This window comes from Mauremys reevesii, linkage group 14, assembly GCF_016161935.1.
Source record: "Mauremys reevesii isolate NIE-2019 linkage group 14, ASM1616193v1, whole genome shotgun sequence".
NCBI classification, from domain to species: Eukaryota; Metazoa; Chordata; order Testudines; family Geoemydidae; genus Mauremys; species Mauremys reevesii.
The window spans coordinates 30,222,599-30,240,335 of record NC_052636.1 but is presented as its reverse complement, the minus strand read 5'-3'; the positions used below and the strand labels follow the sequence as shown (position 1 = coordinate 30,240,335).

At 47.0% G+C, this 17,737-nt stretch overlaps 1 protein-coding gene and 1 non-coding gene across 2 annotated transcripts in view; one reads left to right on the top strand and one right to left on the bottom strand.

Moving 5' to 3' along the window:
• The window catches only part of LOC120381581 (zinc finger and SCAN domain-containing protein 2-like), a gene marked incomplete at both ends in the record, with an annotated part of 136,053 nt that overhangs the window by 104,234 nt on the left and 14,082 nt on the right, over nt 1-17,737 (bottom strand). The window lies entirely within an intron of this gene.
• TRNAG-UCC lies at nt 12,312-12,383 on the top strand. Its single transcript has one exon. It is a non-coding gene; the product is annotated as a tRNA-Gly (tRNA).

Genomic DNA, 17,737 nt, shown 5'->3' with positions numbered 1-17,737 from the left:
ACACAGACACTCGGTGCGGCCTTGAATGCTGGCTGAGGGTATCCAGACAGGGGAGCTCCAGCAGCAGAACACTGAATCTCACCCAGAATTACAGATGACACAACTCCTCACTGCTCTGGATTGCACCCCAGCATGTGAAAATGGCCTAGGTTGGTAGTGACATTTCTTGAGACATGCAGAGTCTTGCTCCCATGTCACCAGGTGTAATAACAATAACAGGAAAGGCTGAATATGGAAAACTGATTGTTCAGCTTGCTTTTGACCTGCATCATATTTTGCAATATATTCCAAATAAGTAAATTAACGTGCAACATATGTGTCATTGTTTGGGGTTTTAAGCTTTAAAAGGCTTGTGTGATTTTTAGCTCGGGGACAGTATTCCAATAGCTGTCGCCCCCTGTGCACTTTTAACCAAGAAAAGAGCCTCAGGCTGAGCTGATTCAAAATCAGTCGTGTGGTCATTTTCCACAACAAGTTCAAGTGGTCCCTGTGATGAAATGTAAATGTCTTCTTCCCACCTTCCCCCTGCAGGAGAATGACTGTTTGACCAGCTGTTTGCCTTGCTGTCTCTGAGGAACTGGTCTGTGGGTGTTCCCCAGAATTGTAACTTTTTCAGTAATATCATACTGTAAAATCTCATAACTTTACATACAGTGTTACTACACGTTTTAACAGGAGGATAATATTCAGTAGGTTATGCGTTTTCAAATGATACCTCACAATCCATACTGCGTACAAAATTGATCATAATTTTCTAGATGAGTGAACACAGGGTATAAGAACATAAGAAAGGCCGTACCGTGTCAGACCAAAGGTCCATCTAGCCCAATATCTGTCTACCAACAGTGGCCAATGCCAGGTGCCCCTGAGGGAGTGAACCTAACAGGCAATGATCAAGTGATCTCTCTCCTGCCATCCATCTCCATCCTCTGACGAACAGAGGCTAGGGACACCATTCTTACCCATCCTGGCTAATAGCCATTTATGGACTTAGCCACCATGAATTTATCCAGTCCCCCTTTAAACATTGTTATAGTCCTAGCCTTCACAACCTCCTCAGGTAAGGAGTTCCACAAGTTGACTGTGCGCTGCGTGAAGAAGAACTTCCTTTTATTTGTTTTAAACCTGCTGCCTATTAATTTCATTTGGTGACCCCTAGTTCTTGTATTATGGGAATAAGTAAATAACTTTTCCTTATCCACTTTCTCAACATCACTCATGATTTTATATACCTCTATAATGTCCCCCCTTAGTCTTCTCTTTTCCAAACTGAAGAGTCCTAGCCTCTTTAATCTTTCCTCATATGGGACCCTCTCTAAACCCCTAATCATTTTAGTTGCTCTTTTCTGAACCTTTTCTAGTGCTAGAATATCTTTTTTGAGGTGAGGAGACCACATCTGTATACAGTATTCGAGATGTGGGCGTACCATGGATTTATATAAGGGCAATAATATATTCTCAGTCTTATTCTCTATTCCCTTTTTAATGATTCCTAACATCCTGTTTGCTTTTTTGACCGCCTCTGCACACTGCGTGGACGTCTTCAGAGAACTATCCATGATAACTCCAAGATCTTTTTCCTGACTCGTTGTAGCTAAATTAGCCCCCATCATGTTGTATGTATAGTTGGGGTTATTTTTTCCAATGTGCATTACTTTACATTTATCCACATTAAATTTCATTTGCCATTTTGTTGCCCAATCACTTAGTTTTGTGAGATCTTTTTGAAGTTCTTCACAATCTGCTTTGGTCTTAACTATCTTGAATAGTTTAGTATCATCTGCAAACTTTGCCACCTCACTGTTTACCCCTTTCTCCAGATGATTTATGAATAAATTGAATAGGATTGGTCCTAGGACGGACCCTTGGGGAACACCACTAGTTACCCCTCTCCATTCTGAGAATTTACCATTAATTCCTACCCTTTGTTCCCTGTCCTTTAACCAGTTCTCAATCCATGAAAGGACCTTTCCTTTTATCCCATGACAGCTTAATTTACATAAGAGCCTTTGGTGAGGGACCTTGTCAAAGGCTTTCTGGAAATCTAAGTACACTATGTCCACCGGATCCCCCTTGTCCACATGTTTGTTGACCCCTTCAGAGAACTCTAATAGATTAGTAAGACACAATTTCCCTTTACAGAAACCATGTTGACTATTGCTCAAGAGTTTGTTTTTCTATGTGTCTGACAATTTTATTCTTTACTATTGTTTCAACTAATTTGCCCGGTACCGACGTTAGACTTACCGGTCTGTAATTGCGGGATCACCCCTAGAGCCCTTTTTAAATATTGGCGTTACATTAGCTAACTTCCAGTCATTGGGTACCGAAGCCGATTTAAAGGACAGGTTACAAACCTTAGTTAATAGTTCTGCAACTTCACATTTGAGTTCTTTCAGAACTCTTGGGTGAATGCCATCTGGTCCCGTGACTTGTTAATGTTGAGTTTATCAATTAATTCCAAAACCTCCTCTAGTGACACTTCAATCTGTGACAGTTCCTCAGATTTGTCACCTACAAAAGCCAGCTCAGGTTTGGGAATCTCCCTAACATCCTCAGCCGTGAAGACTGAAGCAAAGAATCCATTTAGTTTCTCCGCAATGACTTTATCGTCATTAAGCGCTCCTTTTGTATTTTCATCGTCAAGGAGCCCCACTGGTTGTTTAGCAGGCTTCCTGCTTCTGATGTACTTAAAAAACATTTTGTTATTACCTTTGGAGTTTTTGGCTAGCCGTTCTTCAAACTCCTCTTTGGCTTTTCTTATTACACTCTTGCACTTAAGTTGGCAGTGTTTGTGCTCCTTTCTATTTGCCTCACTAGGATTTGACTTCCACTTTTTAAAGGAAGTCTTTTTATCTCTCACTGCTTCTTTTACATGGTTGTTAAGCCACGGTGGCTCTTTTTTAGTTCTTTTACTGTTTTTCTTAATTTGGGGTATACATTGAAGTTGGGCCTCTATTATGGTGTCTTTAAAAAGGGCCCACGCAAATTTAGTCACTGTACCTTTTAACTTTTGTCTAACTAACCCCCTCATTTTTGTATAGTTCCCCCTTTTGAAATTAAAGGCCACAGTGTTGGGCAGTTGAGATGTTCTTCCCACCACCGGGATGTTGAATGCTATTGTATTATGGTCACTATTTCCAAGCGGCCCTGCTATAGTTACCTCTTGAACCAGCTCCTGCGCTCCACTCAGGATTAAATCTAGAGTCGCCTCTCCCCATGTGGGTTCCCGTACCAGCTGCTCCATGAAGCAGTCATTTAAAGTATCGAGAAATTTTATCTCTGCATTTCGTCCTGAAGTGAAATGTTCCCAGTCAATATGGGGATAATTGAAATCCCCCACTATTATTGGGTTCTTAATTTTGATAGCCTCTCTAATTTCCCTTAGCATTTCATCATCACTATTACTGTCCTGGTCAGGTGGTCGATAATAGATCCCTAATGTTATATTTTTACTAGAGCATGAAATTTATATCCATAGAAACTCTATGGAACCTGTGGATTCGCTTAAGATTTTTACTTCATTTGAATCTACACTTTCTTTAACATATAGTGCCACTCCTCCCCCTGCACGGCCTGTTCTGTCCTTCCGATATATTTTGTACCCAGGAATGATTGTGTCCCATTGATTGCTCTCAGTCCACCAGGTTTCTGTGATGCCTATTATATCTATATCCTCCTTTATCACAAGGCACTCTAGTTCACCCATCTTATTATTAGACTTCTGGCATTTGTGTACAAGCACTTTAAAAACTTGTCCCTGTTTATTAGCCTGCCTTTTTCTGATGTGCCAGATTCTTTTTTATGTGACTGTTTATCATCTGATCCAGCCCCTACATTATACTTCTCATTCCTCTGCTCCTGACTATAACCTGGAGATTCTCTATGATCAGACTCTCCCCTAAGAGAAGTCTGTGTCCGATCCACACGCTCCTCTGCAGCAGTAGGCTTTCCCCCATCTCCTAGTTTAAAAACTGCTCTACAGACTGACACAGTGTCTGTGTGTGTGATCCCAGAAGATATGTGGGTATTTCAGTCCCTCATAAGCACAGTGTTCGGCATCTTCAAGGACCTGGGGAACTGGTCCTGGAAATTCACTGGTTTACCAAGTGTGACACTGTATGGAATTGTGAGACACTTTGGTACTAATAATAAAATAATAATATAATCTGATAAAATTGCAATGAATCATGCTAGATATGCCATGTAAGGTGTCAGTGAAAATGTTATGATTTGCCAAGTATGATAATTTTGTTTCTATGTTTGTATCACCTTTGTATTGTGAGTTATAGATATGTAGGGTATATCTGTATTTCCAGACTTGTGCAGTGTTTCTGGGTGACACCCCCAGACATATTGGCATAGCTGCCTAGCCTGTTTCATGGCCCATTCAGGGTCATCATCTGTACAATGAGCCCATGGAAAGGACCAAGGGGATACACCTATTGAGTCAGCAAGACATGCCGGGGTATGCCTGTGTAATGAGAACTCCAAGGCTTTTCCATGCCACGTGCTGTGAAGCTTGTGTTTGGGACACAGGAAGTACAGGCCACATGGCAAAAGGAATGTAAAGGGCAGCTGCATCATCTCCATTTTGTCTTCAATCCCCCTTCCTACCTCTGGAGCAACTTCTCTACAAACTGAACCCTGGAACAAAGGACTGAATGACCCATCCAAGCTATGGATGTGTTCCAGACGGACTTTCAAGCCAGCAACTCACCAATACTGCTAAGAACCTGATATATCCATTTTGTAATGTATCTGACTGCTTTCCCATTTAACTTCTTTCTGTCTTTCTTTCCTTTAAACCTTTACTTTAGATGCTAAAGGATTGTCTGGAAGGATGGAATTTTTGGTAATATCCAAACCTATACTGACCTGGTGATGTGGCTGTGACCCTTTGGGGTCAGAGGAACACTTTGTTTATGTGAGCAGAGTTTTTAAATAACCTCTCACTGTGCTGGACCTAGGTGCTGATTAGGAGCCAGAGAACTGGGATGGAATAAAGGGGGCCGTGTGATTTCTTTTTTCAGCTTCTTGATAACCCATGTGGGGGATAAGAAGCACAGTTGGTGATTGGTCAGTGAGTTTAACTTCAGTGTTAACCAGCAGTTTTGGGAGCATCTGGTCTCCTTTTCAGCCTGCCCTAACTTTGGCATTTTCAGTGAGAACTGCCCCTGGCCCACCAGGTCACACTAAGCACTGAAGTTAAATGAATAGAATGTTTTTTTTATGACCAAGTCTTATGAAATCAACTGAACTCCTTTGTTTTCTTTCATCTGAGCAGGGTTTCTAGTTTTCCAACGTGATGTGATCTCCCAGCTGGAACAAGGGGAAGAGCCATGGGTCCCAGACCTCCAGGGTTCAGAGGAAAGAGAGATCCTGAGATCTTCCTGCACAGGTGAGGAAACATTAAACCACCTCAGAATCTGTAAGTGCCTGAAGAAAACATCTGGAATGCCCAACAAAGCCCTTGGGGAGGTCTCTCAGTTCATTATTGTCCGTAGCAGGAGTCGTATCCTCAGGGTAAATATAGTTCATGGCTTCCAATAGATCCTAGCAGACACCGGGCAGTAGCTTCCTCCCTTCCCCCTGCGTATTTGGATGGGATGTGAAGGCTGAATTCATCCCCCTCCTCTCTCCTATTTGGGGGAAGAGTTTGGGGGAGTTCAGCTCCTGATTTTTATTTGACCTGTCTTCAGCACTTGTTTTTGTTTGGTCTTCCCCTTTCCATCCCTGTTTGAGGTTTCTGTCTCTGTCACAGCAGGTGATGCAATGGCATGTGAGAAAGAGGAGCAGAATTCTCAGCCTGAAAATGTTGAGCCAGTGGGTAAAAACAGAGCATTATCTCAAAGATGGAAAAGGAATGTGTCCAGGAGTCATGAGCAGGGAAAATCCTGGGAGATTCAGCACAGACCAAAAACAGATGAAGGAAACCAGCCAGGGAAGAAAGTGGATAAATTTATTTCCTGTTGGGGAACTCAGAAGGTCCTCACGGAAATCACAACACAGCAGGATATTCTTAGGCAAAAGAGAAAAAATACATGCAGGGAGTGTGGAAAAACCTTCTCTCACAGCTCAGCCCTTTCTGTACATCAGAGAATCCACACAGGGGACAGGCCCTATGAATGCACTGAGTGTGGGAAAACCTTCAATCGCAGTTCGCACCTTATTAGTCATCAAACAATCCACAGAGGAGAGAGGCCCTATGAATGCCGTGAGTGTGGGAAATGCTTCACTAGCAGCTCAAACCTTTCTCAACATCAGAGAATCCACACAGGGGAGAGGCCCTTTGAATGCAGTGAGTGTGGGAAAAGCTTCACTAGCAGCTCAGACCTTTCTAAACATCAGAGAATCCACACAGGGGACAGGCCCTATGAATGCCGTGAGTGTAGGAAAACCTTCAATCACATTTCACACCTTATTAGTCATCAAACAATCCACAGAGGAGAGGCCCTTTGAATGCCTTGAGTGTGGGAAATGCTTCACTAGCAGCTCAAACCTTTCTCAACATCAGAGAATCCACACAGGGGAGAGGCCCTTTGAATGCAGTGAGTGTGGGGAAAGGTTCACTAGCAGCTCAGACCTTTCTAAACATCAGAGAATCCACACAGGGACAGGCCCTATGAATGCCGTGAGTGTAGGAAAATCTTCAATCGCATTTCACACCTTATTAGGCATCAAACAATCCACAGAGGAGAGGCCCTATGAATGCCGTGAGTGTCGGAAATGCTTCACTAGCAGCTCGGCCCTTTCTGTTCATCAGAGAATCCACACAGGGAGAGGCCCTTTGAATGCCGTGAGTGTGGAAACGCTTCACTAGCAGCTCAAACCTTTCTCTACATCAGAGAATCCACACAGGGGAGAGGCCCTTTGAATGCCGTGAGTGTGGGAAATGCTTCACTAGCAGCTCAAACCTTTCTCAACATCAGAGAATCCACACGGGGGAGAGGCCCTTTGAATGCCGTGAGTGTGGGAAAAGCTTCACTCAAAGATCAGTCCTTTCTAGACATCAGAGAATCCGCACAGGGGACAGGCCCTATGAATGCACTGAGTGCGGGAAAACCTTCAATCGCAGTTCGCACCTTATTAGGCATCAAACAATCCACGAGGAGAGAGGCCCTATGAATGCAGTGAGTGTGGGAAATGCTTCACTAGCAGCTCAAACCTTAGATTTAATTTACCCTGGTTCCTCAACCGTTGCTACAGCTCTAGTACCCATCAATCCAAAGACTGAGAGAAATGGAAAGTTCCAACCATTGTCCTTTTAGTATCTTATTGTTCCTCTCTCTGTTTTTTGTGCTGGCCTTTCTATTCTATCATTTTCTGCCTTTGTTTAGTTGGTAACAGTTGGTTTCCATCACTCACGTTTGTTTGTTTAAATCTCTATCCGTTGTTAAATAAATTTTTTGCTTGTTCGATAACTGTACTCAGGTGCTGTGTGAGATACAGTAGCAATGGTCCACAGTAAAACTAGTAACCTGGAATACTTGGGGAAGAGAGGATCTGGGATTTCACCGAGTATCTGGTGATCCGGGCTGGACCCCAGAGAGGACACATTGAAGGAACTCAAGGGTTAAGATGGCTGCTGTAGCTCAGAGGCGGGTCCTTGAGTTCCAGCAGGCTGGTGAGTTTGGTCACGAACATCCAGCTGCCAAATGCAAAACTCCCTCTTCCTTGTGGCAGGTGGCAACAAGGAGACTCACAGCCCTCAGCACCCTGAGAAGGGTCACAATGTGTCTCTGTGTTGATCCACCTGTCAAATCCACACAGGGAAAGCTCGATAGCACAAAACTCTGCCCTATGAAATCATGGAACATGTGCTCTTTGCTCTGTGAAAGCATGTAAAGAATCCAAGCGCTGGAGGACAGGGTTTGGGTCCAGTGACCTAGACAAATTGGAGGATTGGGCCAAAAGAAATCTGAGGAGGTTCAACAAGGAGAAGTGCAGAGTCCTGCACTTAGGACCCAAGAATCCCAGGCACTGCCACAGACTGGGGACTGACGGAGTGAGGGGGGATTTGATAGCAGCCTTCAAGTACCTGAAAGAGCAGCAGTGTGGGCTTTCTCCTGGCCACTTTTGCTGGGCTGGGCAGGCGTCCTGGAGGCCTTTCTAGAAGAGAATTGGGAACTGAGTTAGAAAAACCAATGTGAAAACCAGAACCTCAGGTTTAGACTCATTTATTTATAATATTAAATCTTCCATTCTAGTGTCACAGTCAATACAATTGCTTCAGCCTGATAGTTGCCCAAAGGGAAACTTAACTTCTCTCCAAAGGGAGTGGAGAGAAAACACTTTTCAGAGTCCGAGAGAGACAAGGCGGGTGAGGGTAAGAGCTTGCAGAGGACCAACCTCTGTTGGTGAAAGAGACAAGCTGTGGAGCTAACTCAGCACCCTTCTTCAGTTCTGTGTAGCCTGGAAGGTCGTCTCTTCCATAACCAGCAGTTAGAACATAAGAACAGCCACACTGAGTCAGACCAGTTCATCTAGCCCACTCTCCCGAAATTGGCCAATGCCCGGCGCCCCAGAGGACCCCTGGGACCAACATGGATACAACACCACCACAAACAAGGTTAAAAGTCAATGCACAGGGGAGAAGGATCTTGTGTTTCATTCCTTATGTCCTAGTCCCATCATGTGGCCATTTCCTTTTCTTCCTTTCTGTTAAAAGCTTTGGTGTTTTGCACAGAAACATTATTTCCCCAGGAGAGACCCAGGAGTGGGGGCTGCATTCCTGTACCAAACAGTCACTGGAAGGAGGAAGATAAAGGCCTTTAGGACGAGGCATCTGTCACTGTCAAAAGATCATCTCCCTCCTGCGGTCACTGGCAGCCTGAATTTGTTCCTTATCCTCCCAGAGTCTGGGGGCTGGAATCAGCACTACCCAGCCCCTCCGTATGTAGCAGGAACAAACACAAACCTGGTCTTTAAAACAAGCTGTCCCCTTCCTTCTCAGGGAAGATTTTTCTGTGATTGAAGTTGAGCTTCAGGTCCCCTCTCCTAGGGGCGGGTGTGGGGCCAGCTCCCAGTGAGATCTGTTTTCACCTTTGCCCCCTTTCAGTGACTCTGGGATCCTAACTCTGCTCCCAGCTGTCAGGCAGCTTCCAGCCCATCCACCCTGCTCACTAACTCCGGGTCATGTGTCACCCCCTTTGCCAGCACACACAGCTTGCAGGAAAGCTACTCCTGCCAGCTGCATTGGTGGTATAGTGGTGTGCGTAGGTGTCTTCCAAACAATTCATCTGGGTTTGATTCCCAGCCAATGCAATAATGGCTTTTCTCTTCTGTTGTTTCCTCATCTGGAAGTGGTTTAATTTCAGTCACATTGTGTTACAATCACATTATCTATAGAATGAAACAATAAATGTGTCGAAGTCCAGCAGGTCATACAGGCTGGAGGCACACAAGGGGCTGGAATGTGTCATCTGAGAAAGACAGAAAACTTGGAAACCTGCATCTCCCATCCCCTGGGCTTGCGTGTTATGATTCCAGCTCCGTGAGCTGTTTGTATGATGTTCCGGCATGTCCCCATCATGCCGGAAGTTTTGAGTCAGTTTTTGCTCCTGCAGTTTCCTTTGCTGTTATAATTATAATGACATGAACAACAGGGAGGCAAAAGAAACATAACCCCCAAATTGCAATACAGGTGGGGAAAGAGACGATCACGGTTAAGCCAAACACATCAAAATAAAAGTTAATACTAAAAAAGGGGAGGGGGGAAGAGATCAGGTATGTGGAGATCCCCTTGATATTTCAATGCACATTGTTAGAATCAAAGTTCAGACTTGACACTGGAAAACTACCTGTCTTTCTGAACACCTGTGATGAGCAAGATGGAGTTGGGACACCTGTTCTGCTTCAATCATTTATTGTCTCTCTGTTCTCTCCTTCTTCTCCCCGCAATTCCTCATCTCCAATGTCTCTGCCTTTCTCCTCTTGCTCCCTCTCCCCTGCCCTTTCCCAGGAACTCACAGTCTACAGCATTTAGGACAAGCCAGAGCTCCCATGTTCTGCACATGAGCCTGTGTCAGAGGACGTGTGACCCAGGTCAGAACCAGTCACCGGATCAATATGACCCTTTATGAGCGACTTCTCTGCCTGCTCTGCAATTTACATCTCCCCTCTTCCCTCCACCACCCACAAACAGGGTGGGGTACAGCTCTGACAGAGTCCTAACAGGAGAAATTTCAGCCCAAAGACAAATTTGTGTGAATTGTTGAGAAATGAAGAGCCCCCCAAATCCTCAGAACTCTAGTGTCACCCCCATGGCACCAGCACCGGGAACCCAGTGAAATGGGGTTACAGAATACAAGGAGGGAGGCAGCAGGGAGAGAGGTGACAGGGAATCTCTCTTTTTTCTTCTCTCGTCACTTTCTGTTCTTCTCTTTCCTTCCAGGAACTGCAGTCACAGCAGGGAGGGTTTGTCTCCATGTCTATCACGGAGGTGGTGGAAGTGACGGATTCTGTGATTTCCTGCAACCTCTGTGACTTCTGCAGTGGGCACAGTGGCTGACTCCAGGGCCACTCAATCAACTGGCTCCAGGGACCGCCCAAGCAGCGGCCAATGCGGCTGGCCCTGGGGACCACTTGACCAGTGGTCCCGAGGGCAGCAGGAGCAGCCACAGCTTGGTGGCCTCTGGCAGCACTTCTGGGGTGGCCCCCTGGGGCTCCCCCCTGCCCTAGCAGCAGCTGGAGTGGCAGCGACTCTCAGGGCTTCTCCCCTGGTAGCTGGTGCTCATTATCCATCAAATAAATCAAAACACTTCCCCCTGCAAGTGGATTTAGCCCGGGACCCTCAGAGTCAGCAGCTGTTACGCCCCCACTGAGCTCTCTGGTCAGGTGTCCTAGTGCCAGGAGCCTCCGATGTAGATCCTAAAATAGCGTTTTTGCACCAGGGGCAGCTGAAATTTTGGACCAGACATTGTAGCTCCACTGTTATTTTACTGAATTGCTTCAAAACAGCAAGTGTAGAAAGTCTCCTAAGTGCCAGGCTCTCTGCCATGGAAACAGCTGCCCCTGCTCTGCAGGAGTCTGTGCGTTCCACCCAGCAACGTACACACCTGCTCCGCACTGAAGGGGGGTCAGACAGTGACGGTAACGCAAATCTTCAGACTATTAACCCAGGTCCCTTTCTTTAACCCAGGACATGCCAGTCACCTGTTAGCCATGGCGTTATCTTCATCTTCAAATACCTCTCAGGACATTGAACAGAGGGAGTGAACCCCCCCAAATGGCTCCCTGTTGAGGCGTTGTACCGGACCTGCCCCTGGAGACTGTCTGGTTTTATACTCTTAGAGCTTTTTCTCTTCAAACCCCTTATCCCAATCTCTGGGCCAACCTCAGCATTTCAGAGTTTAGAATTTATTCTCATCACCCTCCTATGGCACTTTCCATGTGAATTGGGCAAAGCAAGTGGGGGAAGCTCCGTGGCTAATGAAAACCAGTGCTCTGGGTGAGGCCTGAACTCACACCCACAGCTGTATTTTCCCCTGCATGAGCCACTATAGGTGCTTCTTAGACAAACTTGGGCTGTAGGTGGTTATGTGTGTCTGTGCTTCACCGCTTTGGCTGCTCTGTGAAAAGCTGGTGGGTTTTTGTTTTGTTTTAAGCAATTAGAGTCTAGTACATTTTAACAGGCAGAAAATGTCCTATTCTGGTCTAGCCCCATTTGACTCCTTCTGTCCATCTTCTTCCTTCCCCCTCAGTGTCTTTCCTTCCCCATTGGGGACATGCAGAGATGAACCCCAGTCAGTCTGTGTCACAGAGAGTCTGTATCTCCTAAGGAATGTGAGTGAAGGATTCCAGCTGAATTAACTCCGCACACCTGGGTTAGAAACATTTGTTTCTTTCGAGCACATAGTGGGAAATGGGACATTAATTCAGACCCAGGAGGCAAGGCAGAGGCTTCATGATCTTGATCTCCAGGAAGGGAGAGAGGATCCCCAGGAAGGAACAGAGCTTCCTTTAGACTCAAGCTGGGTCTCCTGGAAGTTGGAAAAGACCCTTGGTCACTGAGGATCTCATGGGATCGTGCTGCTCCAGAGGCTCGAGAGTCCTGGGTGCAGGGAGGGTGTCACTGCACAGTCTGAAATGGAAGGGAGGACCCTGGAAGGGACGGGGAGGAACAGAAAATGGAGAGGAATGAAACAGAATAAACACCTCTTCTCTCTCCCCTCCCTGACCCAGCAAGAACTGTTATCAGTGGGGAAACTCCCCACGATGAATGGCAGAGACCACAGAGACATTTGCCTCATGCTGAGAAGTAAGGTGACCAGACACCAAGTGTGAAAAATCAGAGCATTTCACCAGATGCATTGGTGGTATAGTGGTGAGCATAGCTGCCTTCCAAGCAGTTGACCTGGGTTCGATTCCCAGCCAATGCAATGATATGATGATTCCTCCACTGGGAATTGGTTTAATTTCACTCATATTGTTTCAGTTTATCAATGGAATAAAAGAATCAGTGTCCCAAATCCCAACAGGTCATTAAACACCCAGTGGAGGAAGAAAGGGGTGGGACTATATAATGAGCAGTTGGAGTCATCTTGGTATTACAATGCTTGGTTTATTTTTTTTTAAAATTCCTTTACTTCCCTCTCCCGTTTAGACTCAGAGCCTTTAAGGTCAGAAGGGACCAGTGTGATCATCTAGTCTGACCTGCTGCACCTTGCAGGCCAAAAGACCCCACCCACCCACTCCTGGAATAGACCCGGGAGGAGGCAGCTCTGTGCACTGCCCCTACCCCAGGCAGCACATGGAGGCCCTCTGCTCCCCTCCCCCCACAACGGGTGTGCAGAGATGTGCCAGCAGCACTAAGGTGGCTCCCTGCCCACTCTACATCCGCCCCTCCGTGCCGCTCCCAGAAGTGGCTGGCATGTCCCAGCATCCCCTGGGGTGGGGGGAGTGTCTCCACGTGCTGCCCCTGCCCCGAGCACCAACTCTGCAGCTCCCATTGGCCAGGAACTGTAGCCAATGGGAGCTCTGGGGGCAGCGCCTGCAGACAGCAGCACATGGAGATCCCCTGGCCCCACTCATCTAGGAGCTGCTGCCAGAGGGTTGTGTGTACCGGTCACTTTGGGAGCTGCACCACCCACCCACCCCAGCGCAGAGCCCACACCCAAATTTCCTCCCAGTGCTTTGCTTGTCGTCCTTTCACCAGAACCATCCTTCTTCTCCTGGGCTGCAAGTAGCCACCCCTAGGAAGACAAGAGGCAGGCATAGGATTCTGCCAGGTAAGTGTCTCCCAGCACCGCGATGGACGGTGCGATGAAGGTAAGTCTTCCTGAGGCACAATGAACTGCAACGCAGCGAACCACTGGCCAGACGGTCGGGGCGAAGGGCGTTCACTGGAGGTACAAGCTTGTGAGTGACTCCTGAGCACAGGGCCCCTTCCCGTTTTAAGGACCTGCTCCTCATGGCCTGCGACTGGAGATGACTTGGCTGCATCTGGTGGGTCACACTCCACCTCAGCCAGTGTCCATGCTCTAGGTGTGTGATCGCTGCCTAATGAGAGTCCCAGACACCTTGTCTATCTAGCAGCTCTTCTGATCTTCCAGCTGTTCAACCAGCCCCTTCATCCCACAAGCATGGCAGGAGGGAGCGGGAGGGGAGGAGAAAGCCACTTCACAGGCATTCAGAGAGGCAGAGGAGACAAAAATGGGAATGGGAGAAGTATAACAGACCTATTGAGCATAGAAATCACTGCTGCTCCTAAAACAGCAGGGACAGGCCACTAGGAGCTGGGAAAAATTAAGCTACCATGTTTCTGAACCAGGGACCTTTTGCGTGTTAGGCAAATATGATAACCACTACACTACAGAAACTCTGTTACAAGGCTCTGCCCTTCCCTTCATAAGAACAGAAGAATGGCCAGACTGGGTCAGACCAAAGGTCCATCCAACCTCATATCCTATCAGTCAACAGTGGCCAATGCCAGGTGCCCCAGAGGGACTGAACCTAACAGGTAATGATCAAGTGATCTCTCTCCTGCCATCCATCTCCACCCTCTGACAAACAGAGGCTAGGGATACCATTCCTTACCCAGGCTGCCTAATAGTCATTAATGGACTTCACCTCCATTAATTTATCTGCAAAAATAAAGTACTTGTGGCACCTTAGAGACTAACAAACTTATTTGAGCATAAGCTTTCATGGGCTAAAATCCACTTAATCAGATGCATACAGTGGAAAATACAGCAGGAAGATATATATATACACAGAGAACATGAAAAAAATGGGTGTTGCCATCCACACTATAATGAGAGTGAGCAGTTAAGGTGAGCTATTATCAGCAGGAGAAAAAAACTTGTAGTGATAATCAGGATGGCCCATTTCCAACAGTTGACAAGAAGGTGTGAGTAACAGTAGGGGGACAAATAAACATGGGAAATAGTTTTACTTTGTGTAATGACCCACCCATTCCCAGTCTTTATTCAAGCCTAATTTAATGGTGTCCAGTTTGCAAATTAATTCCAATTCAGCATCTCTCGTGGGAGTCTGTTGTTGAAGGTTTTTTGTTGTAATATTGCGACTTTTAGGTCTGTAATCAGTGACCAGGGAGATTGAAGTGTTCTCTGGCTGTGTTTGAATGTTATAATTCTTGATGTCTGATTTGTGTCCATTTATTCTTTTATGTAGAGACTCTCTGGTTTGGCCAATGTACATAGCAGAGGGGCATTGCTGGCACATATCACATTGGTAGATATGCAGGTGAATGAGCCCCTGATGGCATGGCTGATGTGATTAGGTCCTATGATGGTGTCCCCTGAACAGATATGGGGATAGAGTTGGCAATGGGCTTTGTTGCAAGGATAGGTTCCTGGGTTAGTGTTTTTGTTGTGTGGTTGCTGGTAAGTATTTGCTTCAGGTTGGGTGGCTGTCAGTAAGCAAGGACTGACCTGGCTCCCAAGATCTGTGAGCGTGAGGATTGTCCTTCAGGATGGGTTGTAGATCCTTGATGATTCACTGGAGAGGTTTTAGTTGGGGGCTGAAGGTGACGGCTAGTGGGGTCCTGTTACTTTCTTTGTTGGGCCTGTCCTGTAGTAGGTGACTTCTGGGTACTCTTCTGGCTCTGTCAATCTGCTTCTTCACTTCAGCAGGTGGGTACTGTAGTTGTAAGAACGCTCGATAGAGATCTTGTAGGTGTTTGTCTCTGTCTGAGGTTGGAGCAAATGCGGTTGTATCTTAGAGCTTGGCTGTAGACAATGGATTGTGTGATGTGGTCTGGGTGAAAGCTGGAGATGTAGGTAAGTACAGCGTTCAGTATGTTTCCGGTATAGGGTGGTGTTTATGTGACCATCGATTAGCACAGTAGTGTCCAGGAAGTGGATCTCTTGTGTGGATTGGTCCAGGGAGAGGTTGTAGGTGGGATGGAAATTGTTGAAATCATGGTGGAATTCCTCAAGGGTTTTCTTTTCCATGGGACCAGATGATGAAGATGTCATCAGTGTAGCACAAGTAGAGTAGGGGCATTAGGGAACGAGAGCTGAGGAAGCGTTGTTCTAAGTCAGCCATAAAAATGTTGGCATACTGTGGGGCCATGTGAGTACCCATAGCAGTGCCGCTGACTTGAAGGTACACATTGTCCCCAAATGTGAAATAGTTATGGGTGAGGACAAAGTCACAAAGTTCAGCTGTGACATTATTGGGGATACTGTTCCTGACGGCTTGTAGTCCATCTTTGTGTGGAATGATGATGGAGCGTCTACATAGCCAGACAATCCTGCTGTCAGGGTGCCAATGCCTGAGATGATGGGGCATCCAGGATTTCCAGGTTTATGGATCTTGGGTAGCAGATAGAATAACCCTGGTTGGGGTTCTAGGCTGTCTTATTGCCAAGAGACGGAGAAACTCGGCCAGCCGCAGGGGTGCATAACACCGCCCTAGTGTGGGGGTGACAGCGCCTCCAAGATCCTGACACCCCTATTGGTTCCACTGCTGGTTGTTTTCCTTTTCCGGTGGGACTTTGGGCAAGTTGCTCCCCCCTCTAGGGCTCCGTCCCCAGCAGGCAAATGGGGATTTCGTACCTTCCCGCTATTGGAAAGTGCTGGGAGAATCCCCCAGCCAAAGTTGCTCTGACAGCGCTAAGCAGCATCTGACCATTCAAGGTCAGAGCGCACTGCCCAGGAGGAGGAGTGTCTGGCTCTGGGGTTTCACTTCAGCCCAGTCTAGAGAGAGGGGCCCAGCCATGGGGTTTGGCTCAAGAAGACCAAGTCTCCAATTCGTTAAGGGCGTTTTGAATTCCAGTCCTGAGCTCCAAAGTGCTTGGTGTCATTTGCACATTTTAGAAGCATGCTCTCCACTCCATTTTCCAAATCATTCATGAAACTATTGAATAGTACTGGACCCCGGACTGATCCCTGCCGGACCCACGAAGTGCCCCCTCTCTGTTGGGCAGCCAACCATGGAGAAGGGCCCTTGGAGTCTGGGCTTTCAACCAGCTCTGCACCCTCGTGACACTGATTGAATCTAGACCTCATTTCCCTTGTTTGCTTGTGAGAATGTCCTGCGGGACTGTGTCAAAAGCCTTAGTGACCCCAAGATAGATCCCATCTACTGTTTACCCACCTCCACTAGGCCCAGAACCCTGCCAAAGAAGGAAAGAGGCTGGGTTTGGGATGATTTGTTCTTGACAAATCCATGCTCACTTGTCCTAAGAACCAAATTCTCCTGTAGGTGCTGCTGACAAACTGTTTAAGAATGTATTGCAGTATCTCTCCAGCTATGGAAGTGAGGCTAGCTAGTCTGTAAGTCCCAGGGGTCTCTTTGTTCCCCTTTGAAAGATAGGTCCTGTCTTGTTCATGGATGGGAAGATGTTCTTTTTCAGGGATCTCAGATGAGAACTGGGGCACAACACCTGGTTTGTTAAGGCCACAAAAATGGAGGCAGGAACCTCTTCTCTCCTGCTGGCAAAGAACCCCAGGTACCTAAAAGACAGAGACTCACACCCCTGAATGGGCTTTAGAAAAGGCAGTGGTTAAAAAGTTTGGCCCCGACCATTTCTTGTTTCCGCAGACTAGACATTTTAGCAAACTTTAGATTTCCTTGGAGTTAAACACCGTGAAACTCCCCTTTCTCCTTCACAGAGGGCTTTATCGCCCCTTATCTCACTCAGGCTCATGACTGCCCAGAGTTTGAGAACTGTCCCTGTTCCCATTGGACAGATGGGGAGGAGCCTGAGGTATAGAGAAGGGAAGTGACCTGTCACCAGATGCATCAGACTGAACAGGTTTCAAACCTCCAGGAGGCTCTTACCTTCTAAACAGGGACGGCTGTTTTCTAGTAAAATCACAAAAGGGGAAGGAGAAACCTCAAAAGAGGTTCCTCCTGGCGCTCACGTCCGTGAACCCGAATACTCTCTCAGTCCTCAGAGAGAGACCTGGAGAAGGAGACTTGTTGGAGCAAAGCCACAGGGGTCTCTGAGGTCTCCCTGGCCCCTCGCCCCGGTCCTGCCTGGCTGATGTCAGCATCTCTCTGTGAGGTCACCACCTCCCCACCACATTTGACCAATAGTCTGAGGGCCTGCAAAGGCCTTTGTGATGTCACTGCCACACCCCTCCCTTGCTGGGCTAATGTCCTGCCCCTGGCCAGGCACTTGGGAGGTTTGAGCTACTCCCCGTGGATCACCCCACTCAAGGAGCGTTCGTTCTAGGCAGCAAGCCGGCTAGACAGGGAAACATCAGACGCTGCTCCCAATGCTACACTCAGATTTTCAGAAATGAGTCGACTTTATGGCCAG